Here is a 19,148-nt window from a genome sequence, read left to right as displayed (position 1 = left end):
GGTGCAAATGCAATTTTTTTTATAAGCTTCCAGTGTTTCCCACAACTGTTCTGAAAGCTCCATTCATAAACATGTGGTTAGAACAGAAATGAGTATTCATATACCGACCAATTTTCAGTTTCAGAACTTGGATGAGGATTTATAAAAGCTAACAGGCAAGGTTGTTTTTGTTGTCTCAGCTTTGATAGAGAGACCATTTTTACAAAATGTGTGGCTGGGGTGATTTTCTTTAATAATTTACCAAATTACTTGCAGTAAAATGTCTTCACCTGCTCTTTGTTTCCTTAGCATTCACAAAGTCTGGATTTATTTTATATCCTTTCCTCTGGCGGTGTGGCTTCCAGACTTAAATCTCTTGCTGAAGTTATATTTGTGCTCACAGTTTTTATGAAGCATTAAAATTCTGACCTAATTTAACCCAAACAATCTAGCACATTTGCTTTGTTTGGCTCTTTCAGTCTATCCGCTGTCATCCTCGCTTCGCTCTGTCACTTAATCTTCATTTTTTTTTTCTGGTGGCGGACTCTTTCTGTAGTATTGATTTTTTGCTGTTGTTTATCAGTTCAGCTTCCTAATTTGTCTTCTCTTTATGTAAGACTTTGGGTTCTAGCTAAAGAAAATAAGCTTCGTTAGAAACTAGGCCTATAAGATCCCTGGCCTTCCCTTGGCTTAATTTGAAGCCGTGCTATGAAACAAACTCTATTCCAAGAACAGATGACCTCGCGAAGTGAAGCTGTGAACCAGAAGCCCACAGAGGACTTCAGAATTCAGTGGAGGAGAATGAATCAACTGAAACTCTGTCCTTTATTACAAATTTGCACTAGATTGCTCTTCATTGAATTACATGTTTTAAGGACAGGCTAATATAGTATCAAGAGGGAGAGAAAGAAAAGAATTTAACACTCACTTTATCAATTAATTAGCCATGAAAATCTCAGACAAGTTATGGGTAGTAATTATACCCTGGGTGTGAGGCTACGTGGAGGAAAAAAACCCCAATATAAAAATAAAAATCAATCACCTTGAAATTAAATGGTCATTGTTGCATTTATTCTACTGAATGTCAAGAACATGCATCTTATGGTGGCAACCGTAGTCATTTGTCAATTGGCTGATTTCAGAATAAAATGTAAACAGGGCAGAGAGAAAGCAAGGCATCAGTGCAGGTTCTTTTAAAGACTGGGTCCACACCCCAACCCGCCAGATTACATGTGAAGTGGCTGATCGATCCCTTGAAGTTCAGCAATTTGTTGAGATCCTGGGAGTTCTGATGCTCCCATGGACATCCCTTTCAGCAGTAACAATGGAGGCAATAGGTCCACACACACATAAAAACACTGCTTTTGCAGATGTGAAAAGTAATTAAGAGGCTGCCTTAAACTTCGCCTTTATTGATTATTAATAACTTACTGGCCCTTTAAGAGAAGCTAAAAGGTATTTAAAGGGGAAAGCAGAGTCTCAGGATAGTTGTGTTAGAATGGTGAATGAGTACAGTAATCTATAAAGGTCTCTGCTAAATCTGACAATGTCTCCACAAGAAAAATTTGAAGGATAGATTTTGTTGTTGTTTAGTCGTTCAGTTGTGTCCGACTCTTCGTGACCCCATGGACCAGAGCACGCCAGGCACTCCTGTCTTCCATTGCCTCCCGCAGTTTGGTCAAACTCATGTTGGTAGCTTCGAGAACACTGTCCAACCATCTCGTCCTCTGTCGTCCCTTTCTCCTTGTGCCCTCAATCTTTCCCAACATCAGGGTTTTTTCCAGGGAGTCTTCTCTTCTCATGAGGTGGCCAAAGTATTGGAGCCTCAGCTTCATGATCTGTCCTTCCAGTGAGCACTCAGGGCTGATTTCCTTAAGAATGGATGCGTTTGATCTTCTTGCAGTCCATGGGACTCTCAAGAGTCTCCTCCAGCACCATAATTCAAAAGCATCAATTCTTCGGCGATCAGCCTTCTTTATGGTCCAGCTCTCACTTCCATACATCACTACTGAGGAAACCATAGCTTTCACTATACAGACCGTTGTTGGCAAGGTGATGTCTCTGCTTTTTAAGATGCTGTCTAGGTTTGTCATTGCTTTCCTCCCAAGAAGCAGGCGTCTCTTAATTTCGTGGCTGCTGTCACCATCTGCAGTGATCATGGAGCCCAAGAAAGTAAAATCTCTCACTGCCTCCATTTCTTCCCCTTTTATTTGCCAGGAGGTGATGGGACCAGTGGCCATGATCTTCATTTTTTTGATGTTGAGCTTCAGATAGATAGATAGATTTGCATCTCCCTGATTTGGAGGTATACATCTTCTTCCACTATTGAAATGAACAGGGCCGGAAAGGGAAATACCCTTAAGGAAAAACACTATTTTCCCCCTAGGATAGCTGGATTCCAGGGAGGAAAAAACAAAAATTGTTTTAAGGGAGGTGGGAAATGTGATTAAAAGCAGAAAGGTGTTATGTGGTTGTGGATTCAGAGTGCAACCCTATGCAGGTTTCCTCAGAACTGAGTTCAGTAGCACTTACTTTCAGGTAAATGGCCGAAGAATTGCAGCCTCTGTCATACATAGCTCTCATGTGAAGCCCTATTATACTGCAATCGCAGTGAAACGGGGCACTGTAAGCTGCTGTAGCTCCTGCAGACCAAACAGCTGGATAAAAACGTTAAATCACGTGGGAGAGATTTGAATGAGTTCAGGTTTGAAAGTGTACCTACCTAATTCATGCCTTATGAAAGAATACGTAAGCTGAAAAGCAACAAACCTCTCAGAAGGAACTGCATGGCCTAGCTGGGTAATGTACAGAATACCAAGTTGCAAAGTACTGGAATGAGATAAAGACACAGTTGGTTAGAATGTTTAAGGAAGAAGCTGTAATCTTCAACTGGAAAAAACCAAGCCTATGTTTTTATCAGCATGTGGCTGTAAATACTTTGCATAAATTCTTAGAATCATAGAATCATAGAGTTGGAAGAGACCACAAGGGCCATCGAGTCCAACCCCCTACCAAGCAGGAAACACCATCAGAGCACTCCTGACATATGGTTGTCAAGCCTCTGCTTAAAGACCTCCAAAGAAGGAGACTCCACCACACTCCTTGGCAGCAAATTCCACTTTCGAACAGCTCTTACTGTCAGGAAGTTCTTCCTAATGTTTAGGTGGAATCTTCTTTCTTGTAGTTTGGATCCATTGCTCCGTGTCCGCTTCTCTGGAGCAGCAGAAAACAACCTTTCTCCCTCCTCTATGTGACATCCTTTTATATATTTGAACATGGCTATCATATCACCCCTTAACCTCCTCTTCTCCAGGCTAAACATGCCCAGCTCCCTTAGCCATTCCTCATAAGGCATCGTTTCCAGGCCTTTGACCATTTTGGTTGCCCTCCTCTGGACACATTCCAGTTTGTCAGTGTCCTTCTTGAACTGTGGTGCCCAGAACTGGACACAGTACTCCAGGTGAGGTCTGACCAGAGCAGAATACAGTGGCACTATTACTTCCCTTGATCTAGATGCTATACTCCTATTGATGCAGCCCAGAATTGCATTGGCTTTTTTAGCTGCTGCATCACACTGTTGGCTCATGTCAAGTTTGTGGTCAACCAAGACTCCTAGATCCTTTTCACATGTACTGCTCTCAAGCCAGGTGTCACCCATCTTGTATTTGTGCCTCTCATTTTTTTGCCCAAGTGCAATACTTTACATTTCTCCCTGTTAAAGTTCGTCTTGTTTGTTTTGGCCCAGTTCTCTAATCTGTCAAGGTCGTTTTGAAGTGTGATCCTGTCCTCTGGGGTGGATCTTCTTTATGTTCTGCAAGTAAAAGTTGTTGAATACTTTAATGAGTGTTTGGATGTTGTTTTAATTTCAAGAAAAGAGTTGGTATTGCACATGATTTGGCTTCCTAGCTGAAATTTAGCTATTCTGCCAACATAGCATAGGTGAAAGAATAAGCAGATATGCATCACTGTTCCTTGTAGGAAGGGCAGAATACACCACATATATAAATATATATGGGGGGGGGGGAATGGTAGAAAAACTGTGAAAGTTTTGAAGTGAAAATAAAGTTTCATGAAGAGAAGGCACAGGATTCTGAATGACAGTAAAATTATTTCTCAAGTTGCTTTTTATGTTAAAGAGAGAAAAGAATCCATTATCACAATGAATATACAGCGCTTCCAGGTATTTTTAAAAGAATCATCTCCCATTAGGTTGCTATTATGGAACTTGCCTTCTCCTAGTGGTGATGCTCTTGCCCATGAACAACTCACAGGGCAATCACAGGCCATCGGGAGGAGCCTTCTTCCGCCCCAAGTCGCCACAAAATGGTTATCCTAAAGGGCCAGCCCAGCCATGTTAGACATGCCACTGAAGGGCCCCGAATGACAAAGCAGCAGCCTCCTGCTTTATGAGAGAGCAAGGGGAAATATTATAAATGACACTTGGTTTCCTTTTGCTTTTCTTCCCCTTTTTGCACATTTCCCTGTAAATGTCACACTGGAGAACGGTACAAGTTGACATGCTGAGCAGGGCTTAAAATGGATCATGCCCTAAAGAATGTAAACTGCTAGTTATGACACGCGCTCAAAATGCATAAAATGGCAGCTCCCTTCCTCTCTTTCGATACAAGCTCTAAATATTAAACCGGAGAGTCGTCACACAGCATTTGACTACTAGAAAAGACAGGCATACAGAGAGCTTTTATTATCTTACCCCCTACTACAAAAAACATCCCATTAGGACTGGAATAACCTCCCGATGCACTATCTCCTTGGGCTTTAATGTATGTTTTCATTACCCCCCCCACCTCCGAATGTTAATACTGTGTATAGTTTAATGGCTGGTAAATAATTTAATGTGCAGAGTTTTTGTTTTTTTAAAAAGTTATTCTGTATCAATGTGGAAATGTTCATTCAAATTCAAAACTATTTATTTATTTTGGGCACGATTCACTAGAAAGTCCTTCTGCAAAGAGCCCTATTAAAGTGAACAGAATTGTGCAAAAGTGCCGGGGTTCTTGCATTGCTCCTCTCCCTTGCAAAGGGTCTTTTTGTGGGAGAGTTTAATTGGGGGGCAGGGGTGGGAATCCTGCCCTTTCGCTTCTGCCGTCAGCAGCATTCTAGAGCAGTCGTTCTGTGATACATTTGGTCGTATTGTCACGAGCATCTCTGAGCTCCAGATATATATAATATCCTCGCTGCTCATCCACAGGGCACGATGTACTCTCCATCATTACTGCAATCTGAATCATTGCAAGAGATGAAAAGGGTAACTGCCACTAGAAATCTGCAGAGAGTGAATTAATTAATGTGTTTCATTGTGTAAGAAGGAACTGCCAAAAGTTCCCATTTCATGTCAGTTTCAGAAGCACTGGAAATTAAACTTAAGAGAGGGACAAATAGAGAATTAGTTGAAGTTTCAAATCACACCATGTCAAAAATGGATCAGGATAAAGTGGGCTCTTGTTTCCCAAAAGAGGAGAGCAAAGCGGGAGGCTGGGGAAGCTGCCACAGCCAGCAGCACCAATAATATGTCAAGACTCAGGCTTGCCCCTTGCTCGCTCTGCCTGCCATTTCCCCCTACATGAACCGCCTAGAGCTTCACCTTTCCGCCCCTCGCAACTACTAAGTTCACTTTTCACCATCCCAACCCCTTTACCAAAGCTGCTTCTCTCTAGGGTTGTCATCCAGCCCTTTAAAAAAACAACCAGGATTGTCCCATTTTTGAACAGTGGTGTCCCCTGTCCCGTTTGGGATGCCTTTTGTCCCTGTTATGTACTGAGTTGAATAGGATCCAAACTGCAGCAGTCTGATTGGTCCTAGAACAATGCAGCAGTATGATTGGTTGGCAGGAACCACCCAATCATGCTCCAGATATAAGTGAATCCACAACCTGATTGGCTTACAGTATGAATTACAGAATTAGCCAGTCATGTGCAGCCCATTGTGTAAATAATGTATATAAAGCAGATACTTTGAGGGGACATTCATTCATTCCTTCTCACCACTATGAGCTGAATAAAGAGCATGAAATCACTTTACTACTCTGAGTATATTTCAGTCCCATTTTCAAAGTCATGAAGATAAAATAAAATTGGCATTAAAGTTTCCTCCATTGTGCACTCACAGTAACTTGCCAGTGGAATGTTAGCAGTTGCTACTTGCCCCCATTTTCACCATCAGAAGTGTATGGGGAGGTGAAGGCCGTGAGCCTTCACCAGACTATTTCAGCCTCAGCCTCAGTATATAAACAGCACTGGCCCTGGTGGGAAGAGAAATTGTATGAGTTCAGAGCAACTGGACACTTGTGCCTAGAGTCCAAGGCATAACAGAAGCTACCTCTGGCAAGTGAGGGACTCTCCCAAAAACTATCAGACCTCTGCCTGGATAAGTGAAGCTGCAGAGAACATCCCCAAGTCTTGGCACAGCGAGTGATTTCTAATTAAAGAAGAACAAAGGGCTGGATTCAACTAAATAGTTGTGCTAAGTGCAGTGTTTCTCAAACACTGAGAACTGTGCAAACTGTTTCTCAAGCAGTCTCCAGTTGTTTTTGCACTACAACTCCCATCATTCCTAGCTAGCAAGAACAGGCATGATGGGAATTGTAGTCCAAAAACAGCTGAAGACCCTCATTTAAGAAACGCTGTGCTAGTGAAACTGGGCTGGCCCCAATCCCCTTCCCTACCGCGTACTGCCTGTGTTTCCTCAATCAGCTCTGGGTGGGGGTCAGGGGAACCCCCAAAACAACATGTAGGGGGAGATATCATTTATCAGGAGAGCAGAAATGCTTGCACTGACAAAAGAACCTCCTTAGCGTTACTTTGAATTTCTATATTGCAGTCATTCCATTAGCAGTTCAGCATAATAACTCACACCTCTTTTTTATTCTCACATGAAAGAAAACATCTAGCATGTCTTATATTTTTATTTAAACTTCCATCTGACCCATCCCGTGTTATTTAGGAAAGGTAATAGCTCTCCCCTCTCCCCCCCCCCCAGTGTAGGTGGGCTATTACTGTTGGCTTTTCGCAGTGTAGTAACGCTGCAGAGAGCTTGCTGGGGAGACCTTGCATTAAAAAAAAAAGAGACTCAAAAATAACTCAAACAAGGTTTTAATAAGAAAAACAAAAACTCCTTATACACTAAATATATCTACAAACAAACACGACCCAACCACCAACCCATCCCCCAGGGTAAAAGGCAGAGCTAGGCGCTGCTCCTTATATACTGCACAGCCTAATCAATGCAACTCAGCAGCACCTGCTATGCTTCACAGCTGTGAAGCTGGATCTCATTATTGCTCTGGCCCTTGCTCTGGCCCCTTAAAGGTATACACATTGGGTGAAACAATGATGAACCTTTAGATTTAAAGAAACAGTTCAACAATTACAACATTTGCCCCAACGAGGGGTTCTTATAATGCTTCCAAACTAAGCCTTCCAAAATCTAGATTGCAAGAAATTACTGTATTCTCCCTGTGCAGAATGGGTTCATGGGGAAAAGCTGTCCCATGAGCCCTTGCTGCAAAGAGGAGGAGGAAAGCCTATATAAAGAAGGCTGATTCTCCTGGAGCTCACAGCCATTTTGTCTTAGGACCTGCAGGTGGACTTCTCTTCTATTCCTTGGTATGTTAACCAGCAATTGCAGGGCAGGGTGGGGCAGGACGGTTGATGGCCAATTTTTATTGTTCATCTAGCACTGAAGTGATGATGATGATGGTGATAATAATAATTTATTTCCACCCCACCCATCTGGCTGGGTTTCCCCAGCCACTTTGGGCAGCTTCCAACCAAAAATTAAAACAACAGTCATTAAAAACTTCCTTAAACAGGGCTGCGTTCAGATGCCTTCTAAAAGTCAGATAGTTGTTTATTTCTGTGACATTTGATGGGAGGCTATATGCTATCATTAGTAATATAAACTGAATTAACTGCTGAGTTTATTCCAGTGCTTTCCAAACACATTCAATGCTTCTGGCTGCTTGTGTTGTTGACTTAGAGTTGGCCGTTAAAAAATAAATAAATTGCTTGGTGGTTTGCAAGCCCCCTAGAAGTGTGCATCTCCTGGTCGTCTTGGTTGTAATGACGCTATTGGAGGAGAGCTTGGGCCCCCACAGAAGGTGGATGTGGCGCAGTGGCAACTCACCAAGCCAGAGGTGTCTGTTGGATTGGCACTGGGGGGGGGGTAGTAATCTGCCACCCCCTGGTCAGGTTTAAGATTTCAGAGTTGTTTTGCTTGCGCAGAGTTCAGTTGTCGTAAAGTAGCAATGGCATTTGGTTGGAAGATCTTTGTTGGGGTCTTTTGGGTTGGCTGTGGGGGCAGGTTGGTGGGAGTTGGACTGTGGTAGGTCTGTGGTGGAAATGGCATTGGGCAGGATCAACATAGTATTTGGGGGGGGGGCTAAAGGGAAGATTGACCACTGCGCCCCCAAACTTGGGATATCTGCCTGTTAAGAATCTGCACCCGTGTTGCCCAGTGAGACTTCACTTGCTTGGCTTGCACCCCGGCAAGGTTCAACGCTGGCCGACTCCCATGGAACGAGTTTGGGGCGGATCCATTCCATCAACATGGGCCTTGTGGAATGAGGAACTGATCCTGGGGCCCGATGCCATGCCAACCCTCACTCTGCCTGCTGTCGTCAAAGATTTGGCCTGGTTTTACCCTATCACCATTGTGCAGCCTTTTTATTTTGTTGCTCTCATGGGTCACGTAATGCGCCTGCCTGGGCAAAAAGAGTTCAAGGTGGCATCCAATTAAGCAGTTCCATTAGCAATAGAGCTTCCATTTGTGCAGGAGATAAAGTCCTCTCCGCCTGCCTCTCCCCAACCATGAACTCTCCCCAAATCTGCTCCGGAGGATTGTGGGTTAAACCCAGAACAGGCTCGGGGAAGGTAAAACACAACCATCAGGTAAGGGGAGGAGGCTGAGGTAAAGTTTGTCTATGTGAAGAGAGTCAGGTGTGCAGTTTGTGAAGAGACGGAAGGAGAATTCGGGCAAGCCCTTTTCAAACATCAGAATAATGTGTGAGGAGGCCACAAAGACCCACCAACTATCCCCCAGCCCCAATTCTGTGACCGTGCAAAGTGGCTCTACATGGGTTGACAGTGCCCTCAGAGCCCCTTTCATTTCTTGCCCAATGTTCACACTTTTCTTTTAAGATGAAGGGGATGTTTGTTTATTTGTTTGTTTGTTTGTTTGTTTGTTTGTGTAGCAGGGATTCCTGCTCTCCTTCTCCCCACCCCCCAAGCTGCACTTTAATTGCTTTGGAGGTGGAAGTCTATTTGGGGATGTTGTATCTCAACAATTCCAAGTTTTTCCGTTGCTAAATGGGTATTTTGTGGTGCTCGTGACAGTTTCTTTGATTTCCAAATGTGCCTCTGGACCTGAAAAGTTGCGCTGGGTGGGGAACTGTTCATGTGCTGTGTTGTTATTTTAACTTCCCTATTTTTGGCATTTCTGTACTCTGCTCTGAAATATTACAATGTGATTGGTCAATCTTTTCTGATAAAAAGTAAGATTAAAAATGTACATATATAGGAATCCTCCATGCAAGGTGGATCCTGATGTGACAAAGATCTCTCCTTGTGTGGAGGAGCCTAATGTGGTATTAACTGGCATCTGTCTTAAAAAAAAAATGTTGTGTTTGGTATAATCTTCATCGGTATGCTCAGTATTGGAACAGGGACGAAGGTTAAAGGTTTTGCTCAGTGCTAGGGATGGGTGAAAAATTCAGTTTTGTTTGCCTCTTGATAAGGAACAAGGTAACTTGCACTTCTCGAACCAAACATAGCTATTTTTCTCTGAAATGTGCAGTAGTTCTCCAACCAGAGTGTTCAAAAATGCATATATGAGGAGAAAGTGTGCATTAAAGTGCACTTGTTAGTGAAAATAGCATATATAAACATGCATTATACTAGGGGGGCAAGTGCCAAAACCACCTAAAAATATGTGTTTATTAGGAAAAGTTAACACTAAAATGCTAATGAATTTTCATGAGGATTAGATTTTTTTCTATATTATAATAATCCTCAAATTGCTGTGGAAATGTGGAAAACAGGATTGAAGATTGGAAAAAATGAGAAGCTGAGAGAAATGGAAATTGGCAGGATTGCCCCTTTCTAACTCAGCGCTTTGACAGGCCCCTGAAGAACGATTTAACCTTGCCCTCCACCCACCCCAGTTTATATTGAGCATCGTCTCTTAATTCTGCACTCTCTTTGAACATCCAAATAATTTTACTGCTCCACAAAGGCTGCTCTTGAACAGAGGTGACTTCAGGAGCAAGTCACTTACTTTAATTTCTAAACATCACTGTGCAGAATGTACCACTGTGCTTATCTTCCTGTTCCTGTCCAAAACACATGAGCAGCTGGTATAACCTATCCCCATTTGACCAGTGCCTCCCAGTTTCTTTTCCGCTGCTGGTAAACAACCCCTGGAACATGGTTTGTATCTGGAATGTAAAATTAAACCTTAATTTTGTCTTTCTGTTCCATAGCTGGCAGAATCCTTTAATTAGACACAGAAAGAATGTGCTGGGCATTCTCATTCTCTCCCTCTCCCCCCCCCCCATCACACACACACACACACACACACACACACACACACACACACTCTTACTTTCTTTAACTCTCTAACAATCCCTGTGGAGGCAAGTAGCATTCAGGAAATAGACAGAGAGGAATCTAAGGTAACAAGCAGGTAATGTTAAGAGCAGAGCAAAAGTTCATTGGGGAGAAGGAGCAAAAGCTTTACCCCTTTGGTGAACAAATACTTTCAGACAGGTATTGATCTAAGTTGGAGGAGGAAAAGTGTTCGCCTGCCATCATGAAATAGCGCTTATTAGGGGTGAAAAATGCAAGAACGAGGTTACAAGTGGTGAAGAGAGAAACTAAACATTTGTTTGTGATCAAGAGTTTGGGAGAGGGGGAATGAAAATATTTTTTCCTCGCTAGCAGACCGGATTATAGAAGCGCAGGAGAGCTGCTACGGTTAAGGTGTGCGGTAAAAAGGGGTGCCGGTCGTTATAAGCTTATAAAAATGGCGTATCTGTAAGTCATTCTGCCCACTGCTGATGTAAGCAAGAAACAGGCACAAAGCAACTCGCTAGAGCTTTCCTCAAGGTTGGTATTTAACTAAACAAGTGGACCAATTTCCACATGTGCAAAGGGGCTTTCCCCTCCCCTCATTACCCCATGTGCCCCCTACATCATCCCCAAATCTGCTCCAGAGCGCTGAGGGTCAACAGATTTGGGGCATCAACCTTACCTTGCCGATTCTCAGCTTTGTAAAACTTGATCCCACATGAAATATCCTTAATTCTGATCTTTAAACTAGAATTGAATCCATTCTAGATTTTTGGTACCCGCTAAGGACATTCTTGTTATGCCTACCCAGATGCTTAGAAACGCTGATGTGAATTATAATCTGTTTTAGTATTTTAACTTCCTGTACATTTTAATCTATTTTACATATTTCCTGATTCTTTCTTTTTGTAAATCGCTTTGCGTTTTTTTTTTTTTTTTAAGAATCAAGGGGTGTATAAATTTTATGAAATAAATAGTAAATAAATCCATGCATCCAAACATAGGAACATTTTAAAATATGTAATATTTTTTTCTTTAAATACTAAGAAATACACTGTGGGGAACATATGTCAAGCAGCCATGACTAATCACAGCTCCGTGGCTTGTCTGCACTGTTTTGGTTTCCACATTGCATGTTCTTCATTGGAAACCTCAGGCATGTTTGGCATCTGGAATCGCCAAACATGAATTGTTCCAAAAAATGGCTTGAAGACCTGTTCGAGTGAAATGCTGGTGCAGGAGGAAGTCACAAGAGACAGCCAAAAGCTGCCCCCTCCATCACTTTTCCTTGCTCATGTCCTCAAGACACACAGGCCAGACATGTTATCAGATGCAGCCTTGGAGAAAAGTGTCTAGCTGTTTAGCTACATCATACAAAACGCACAGCTGTTTGGTGAAACTGTTTGGAAACTGCAGCTTGTCTAACAGTCTTGGGACAAGGGTCGCTTCATTCATTACCGTCAAAGACTACACATTTTTTTTTTAAGAATAGCAAACACCCAATTCTGGTGTGAATCAGGTGCATGTTCTTTTTTTCACTGCACCAAAACATAAACCTCTCCTGGGGAGGTTGCAAAGTGCTTCCACAGTATATATGCATCTACACCACTGCTTCACCCACCCACCCCGCAGCATAGTGTAGAAATGAGGATGTGAGGATTTTCAACTTGTTCATATCTCTCCCTTGTGACTTGGGAACTGCCTCACTCTCAACATATCTGCACACTGCAAATTTTTCCTTCTGCTGCCACTATGGCGCCACATCCATATTGGTTCCTCACAAAACAAATATAGATACGAGGCAACACTCACCCTTCTCCCTCCACAAAGTTCCATCCACAAAAAGGTGCCTCAGACCAAGAGTATCCCAGAGCATGTGCAGAGTGCAACAAGGGAAAGTGAGTAGAGAAGGGGACTTTGGGCTGAGCTCCCATGATGCATGGCTCCCAACCATCCACTGGTTAGTGTAGCTGTCTCAGGCAGGAAAGTTTTCATGTTTAATGAAGGATTTTTGGATTTTAAGCACCCAAGGATTTAAGCATTCAAGGATTCTGTTGTGCATAGCGTTCTAGTAGCTTTATACGTACTATTTCCTCCTAAAGAGACAGCTGGTCAATAAAAAAATCAGACCATTGGTTTGAAGGCAAGTACCTGGAATTTCAGCTAGTCGAAAACGCAGCAGCGAGATGACTAGCTGGGGTTATGTTTAGAGCTCATAGAGGCCCTGTTTTAAAGCAGCTACCGTATTGGCCCGAATATAAGCCACACCCGAATATAAGCTTCACCTTCAAAATTCAAGGGGGGAAAAGGAAAAAAAGACAATATATAAGCCGCTCCCTTAAAATTCTGAAGGCAATCGCACCCATTCCGTTTTACCATAAAAGTAAATTTTTGTAAGGTCGAGAATTTAAGCCACACTTTAACTTTTCATGGTAGGAATTTGGGGAAAAAAGTGCGGCTTATATTCAGGCCAATACGGTATGTTGATTTTCAGTTTTGGGGCCCAATTCAAGATGCTCACATTAGTTTTCTGAAACCCCTGTATGACTTAGGCTCAAAGTATCTTGAAGACCACCTCCCTCCCTACAGACACCCTTGGGTGCCAAGATCAGCAGAGAGGGCTGCTCTTGATTGTTCCACAACTCTCAGAACTTCAGAAGGTGACAACTCGGGAGAGGGCATCCTCTGTGGCAGCCTCTTAAGTTGTGGAATTTCCACCTCAGAGAGGCTCTTCTGCCATATTCATTGTGCAACTTGCATTATATTCTGAAGACACACCTCTTTATGTTGGGCTTTGACACCTGAGATATTTGGACCCACCCTTTTCTTGTCCCAAACTGTCATACCCTCCAACATTTCTCTGCTGAAAATTGTTGTTGTTTAGTCGTTTAGCCTTGTCCGACTCTTCGTAACCCCATGGACCAGAGCACGCCAGGCACTTCTGTCTTCCACTGCCTCCCGCAGTTTGGTCAAACTCATGCTGGTAGCTTCGAGAACACTGTCCAACCATCTCGTCCTCTGTCCTCCCCTTCTCCTTGTGCCCTCCATCTTTCCCAACATCAGGGTCTTTTCCAGGGAGTCTTCTCTTCTCATGAGGTGGCCAAAGTATTGGAGCCTCAGCTTCACGATCTGTCCTTCCAGTGAGCACTCTGGGCTGATTTCCTTAAGAATGGATAGGTTTGATCTTCTTGCAGTCCATGGGACTCTCAGAAGTCTCCTCCAGCACCATAATTCAAAAGCATCAATTCTTCGGCGATCGGCCTTCTTTATGGTCCAGCTCTCACTTCCATACATCACTACTGGGAAAACCATAGCTTTTACTAAACGGACCATTGTTGGCAAGGTGATGTCTCTGCTTTTTAAGATGCTGTCTAGGTTTTTCATTGCTTTTCTCCCAAGAAGCAGGCGTCTTTTAATTTCATGGCTGCTGTCACAAATAGGGACATCCTATTCCATACCAATAATAATTTTACTATTTATACCCCATCCATCTGACTGGGTTCCCCAAGCCACTCTGGGTGGCTTCCAACATATATTAAAAAATGTAAAAAATTTAAAAACTTCCCTCTACAGGGCTGCCTTCAGATGTCTCGGGGATTTGGATAACTCCATACAATGTCAGCATTTCTCCAATGAAAATAGGGACGTCCTAAGGAAAAGTGGGACATTCCGGGATCAAATCAGAAACTGGGACTGCTTCTGTAAATCCGGGACTGTCCCTGGAAAATAGGGATACTTGGAAGTTCTCCTGTTTTTCATTTTGTAGTATTAAACTGCTGTGATCCTATGTGGGCCCTTATGGTGAAGAGTAGATAATAAATCAAATTACTGTGCTAACAATGGCAACAAATTTTCTGAAGGAAGAGCACAAAACATGGCATTTGGACAACTGTTTTTTGTTCCTGGGGCTGACTAGTTCCCACTAACCTTTACCTGGGAATTGACTGCTTCTGGTCAAGCCTCCCCCTTTTTTCTGCAGTTTTGGAGCTGCTGGGAGTAGCTGCCTGTGAAGTTGGGAACCAGCTTGCTTACGTACCAGAAAATGTGCACAATATTTTGTCATTTTCCCCCAGCTGTTTTATCCTTCCTCACCTGTTGAGAGGAATGTGATTAGGCAATAAGCATTAAATTTACCAGCCGAGCTGCAGAAAAGAACACAGGGATGAGGAACAGTGTTTGCGGCGTGATAAGCTAATGAAACGCAGGGGAGAGCCACAGAGATGCGCAGTGAGGCCCAAACCATTAAGGTACAGAGCAGTCTGCCTAACTCTTAACTGAGTAGGTAGAGGATGAGAGGTAACTTTTTCTGGATCGTATCTTGAAAAAGAGAGAAAAGGGAAGGACTCTGACTTCCTGAGCTGAAGTTAAGCAAACTTTTGATGGAAGAACGATATGCTTGTACCTTCAGGGTTCGGGAATTCTTGCTTTGCAAATATTTTTGCAATGATCGCATTTGCAGTGACGGTTTGAGTTTGTGCTTATTTTTCCTTCTGACCAGTGACTCGTTGTGGTTGTAGTTTCAGACTTAACTGTTGCCTTGTCCATGTCTTAACATGAATCTGGTGTATTAAAGCCTAGATGCCTTTTGTGGCATTTTGAGTTCTTTTCCCTGCTCCCCGAAATGCCCACACAAAGTCTTAGCTGCAAATGAGTTCCTTTGCTGTTGGTTGACACTTTCTGCTTCTCCCGAGGCTGCTGCTGGGAGTCGCAGGGAAAGTTTGAAGTATAAGGACAGGCATAGGCAAACTTGGCCCTCCAGATGTTTGGGACTACAACTCCCATCATCCTTGACCACTGGTCCTGTTAGCTAGGGATGATGGGAGTTGTAGTCCCAAAACATCTGGAGGGTCAAGTTTGCCTATGTCTGTGTAAGGAGGTCAAAGGGAGAATGAATCTGGGAAAATGAAAGTGCTTTTCTTCAGCTTTATGTACACACGCAGCCTAAGGAATTGGTAAATACAGTTGAACCTTGGTTCTCAAACAGAATCCGTTATAGAAGTCCGTTCAATTTCTTTAAAAGTTCAAAAACCCAGGTGCCACTTTGATTGGCTGCAGGAGCTTCATGCACTAATCGGAAGCTGTGTAAGCTGCATTCATTGGACATCAGGTTCCAAAGAACGTTTGCAAACCGGAACACTCACTTTTGGGTTTGTGGCTTTTGGGAACCAAAACATTCAAGTCGCAACAACCAAGGTATGAATGTATCAGGGGGAAAATTGAAAAGGGCCTTCTTCGATTGTGTTGTGAATAGGGATGGGTTTCAGTTTGCATTTAATGGTGAACTTATATAATTTGCAATTTATGGAACTGTGTGTGAACTAAAATGTTGCCATCATTTGAAAGTCACATTTCTCTGAATGCAGTTCCAAATGCTCCAAACACATTTTTCCAGCCCAAGTAACATGTATGAAGATAAATGTACTGAGGTAAAGCAGAGGTTAGATGGCCATCTCCCATGGATGCTTTAGCTGATATTCCTGAATTGCAGGGGGTTGGACAAGATGATCCTCGAGGGGGAAGGGGCCCAGGAAGAGAACTGAGCTGAGTGTAGAAGGGTCTGCAAGCAAGCAGCTTGTAGAGATGCAAGGGTGTCTCTCTGGAAAGCTGAGTTGGGCAGTGGATTTTGCTTTCTGGAGTAGGTAAGCTTGTTTGCTTCCTCCTTTGCTCAACCTGCATATCTGTAAACAAATCTCATATATTCCAAAGTGCCATACGCCTCCTGCGACCTCCTTTAAAATGAAACCAATCCTGGAAAGCGCTGAGCCCCCAGAACTTCTCGCCACTTAGGAAAGGTGCCATAGCAATCTAACACTAAGAAGGTGGGTGCTCACACTTCTGTAATTGACCCCACATTTGCTCAGATACATACAACATACTTAAGGCTGGAGTTTCATCTTGATAACCTCCAGGGGCTTTATAACAACCCCTCTGGAAATCATAGAGTTGCAGAGTTGCAGGGCAAGCCCTTGCAATGTAGAAATCTCGACTAAAGAATCCATGACAGATGGCCAGGCAACCTCTGCTTAAAAACCTCCAAGGAAGAAGAGTCCACAACCTCCCAAAGGAGACCGTTCCACTGTTGACCAGCTCTTGTTGACCAGAATGCTCTTCGGAATCTCCCTTCTTGTAACTTGAAGCCGTTGAATCGAGTCCTACCCTTTCAGAGCAAGAAAACAAGCTTGTTCCCTCTTCCATGTGACAGCCCTTCAGCCCTTTGAAGATGACTATCCTATCTCCTCTCAGTCTCCTCTTTTCCAGGCTAAACATACCCAGCTCCTTCAAGCGCTCCCCTTAAGGCTTCGTTTCCAGACCCTTGGATCATATTGGTTGTCAACTTCCTTCTTAAGTGGTTTGTGGTGCCCAGAATTGGACATAGTATTCCAGGGCTTGAACTAGACCCATCAAAAAAGCATTTCAGGAAAACGCATTGTAAACTTCAAAGTGGGAAATTACGTTGGGAAAAGATGGAACCCTACAGAGCCATCTGGTGTCACAGTGTTACAGCGCATGTAAAACACTTTTTTCTTTACTAATGTAGCTGAGTCCCAGGTGTGATCTGACCAAGGCAGAATAGCGTGGTACTGCTACTTTCCCTGATTTGGACACTATACTTCAGTTGATGCAGCCTAGAATAACATTAGATCCCACCCCCCGCTGCGTCACACTGTTGACACATGTTAAGCTTGTGGTCTGCTAAGACCCCTAGATCCTCCTTTTCAAATGTACTGCTGGTAAGCCAGGTGTCCCCCGTCTTATATTTGTGCATCTGGTTCCTCGTGCCAAGGTGCATGAAAAGCATATGCTCCTCTCCAGAGCTGGACTGCTCTCCTGAGTTTTCAGGCAGGTCTGTTTATCTGTATGCTGCTTAGCTCCTGCTCTTTTGGCTGTCAGACGGCCTTGAGGCCACTTTCCTCCATGTTCCCACACCTGGAGGGTCCACTCGTGGCTTTCGAACATTAAAAGCAACGCTGGCCTTTTTCCCATTTCCTTGTGGCTCCGGTGCTGAGTTTGCTTCTTGCAAGCAGTGCTATGCCAAGAGACATGTAATGAGCTGTATAACTTTAATTCAACAAATTGAATACATAACTTGATGAAAGGCAGGTATTTTAATTTAATCTTTGCCAGGCTGAGCTCTTTATTTTACTCTGCTCTCCTGCTGGCATCTCTGTTTGCCTTGCATTCAATCCTTCAGAGCTGACTCAAGGGCAGGATGCCCCAGGAACAGCAGGATGTCACCTTTTATAATGAATGAAACCCTTGAAAGGGTGACCTGGAAATGCTTTTGTTTTGCTGAGTTTCAGAATGGTAGCCACTTCACATTTGTATCCGTTAGACACATTGTAATTCCCCGAACAATAGAGCTGGGAGTTAAAACAGTGGAAGAGGTGGGTGGGGGAACCAAATTGCAATAAATCATGCTTTTATAAATCTGAGAAGAGAACCGCACTCATGAATAAGTCCATCTGCTATCCATCTGCTTAAAGGTGAGGCTCGCCCATAGCCTTAGCATCAAAGGCAGAGGTGGAGGGCATGCAGTCCTTCAGATGGCAATGAACTCCACTTCCCATCATCCCCAGCCAGCATGTCCAGTGATCGAAGTTGACGGAAGTTAGAGGTACCACAATCTGGAGGGTCATGATGCTTCAGCTAACTGGTACATGCACCAAGGCATGGTAATGAACTTCAGGCTTGCATAGCCTTCCCCACCAAACACTTGGAAACTTGAATATGAACCAGGGTTTACGCCTGTAAATATCCTGTTCATGCAGCACGTCCATCACATGAAATAGGTGTGTGTATGTGAATGAGCTGGATTGGAATGCCCTGGATAGCTGAGTTGGTTAGAGTGTGGTGCTGATAACCCCAAGATTGCAGGTTCAATTCCCGTAACGGACAGCTGCATATTCCTGCATTGCAGCCAGTTGGACTTAGGTGATCCTCAGGGTCCCTTCCAACTCTATGATTCCGTGATCCCAGCTCCTATTAAAATGTCCACATCTCCAAAGGATGGATGAGCCCAAAGCTTTTTCCTCCTCCTGCCGTGGAAGCAACTTTCTTACTTAGGTTAACTAGTGGTTTTTGGAGAGGTTCACATCATGACATTTCGAGGCAATGCGATCTGGTTTGTCTTGCTGTTTGCCTGCAATCTGTACGTCATTTCATCCCTGTCAAGGTCCACAGGGAGGAAATAGTGTCCTATGTCACCTTGGTCATAGACGAGATCCCATGAAATCATCCAGAATATTGTAATGCTGCATCATACTTAGAAAGGAACATTAGGTGGGGAACAGTCTGTAACCTAGGCAATGAGAGATGTTATGGTCAGCAGGGAGAGGGAGGTTTCGGAGAGTGTGTGTCTGTCTACATCACTTGTGTGAGAAGTTCCCTTAATGAAAGCTGGCTGCTGGCATGCCATCAGAACAAACTCTGAGGTGAAAGTAAAACCTGGGATCTGAACTCTGGCTGAGGCACATAAATGAAACGGAGGCTCAAACTGTGCATTAAGTGGAGTGACATTATTCTTTCCTCTGCGTTTTCAAACTCAAAGCAGCCTGGGCAGGCTCCAGGCAGTAAAAGTGGGCAAGC

At 43.5% G+C, this 19,148-nt stretch overlaps 1 long non-coding RNA gene across 1 annotated transcript in view; it reads left to right on the top strand.

The window, feature by feature from the left end:
• The first annotated feature begins 7,501 nt into the window (after positions 1-7,501).
• LOC310679615 overlaps positions 7,502-19,148 on the top strand; it is a 33,945-nt gene continuing 22,298 nt past the window's right edge. The window contains exon 1 of the long non-coding RNA XR_014512402.1: positions 7,502-7,601. This is a non-coding gene — a long non-coding RNA (uncharacterized lncRNA). The remainder of the gene's footprint in view (positions 7,602-19,148) is intronic.

This window comes from Podarcis tiliguerta, assembly GCF_965153285.1.
Source record: "Podarcis tiliguerta genome assembly, chromosome: 6".
NCBI lineage: Eukaryota > Metazoa > Chordata > Lepidosauria > Squamata > Lacertidae > Podarcis > Podarcis tiliguerta.
Note: the sequence above shows the minus strand (reverse complement) of the source record. Positions and strands in the feature narration are given on the sequence as shown.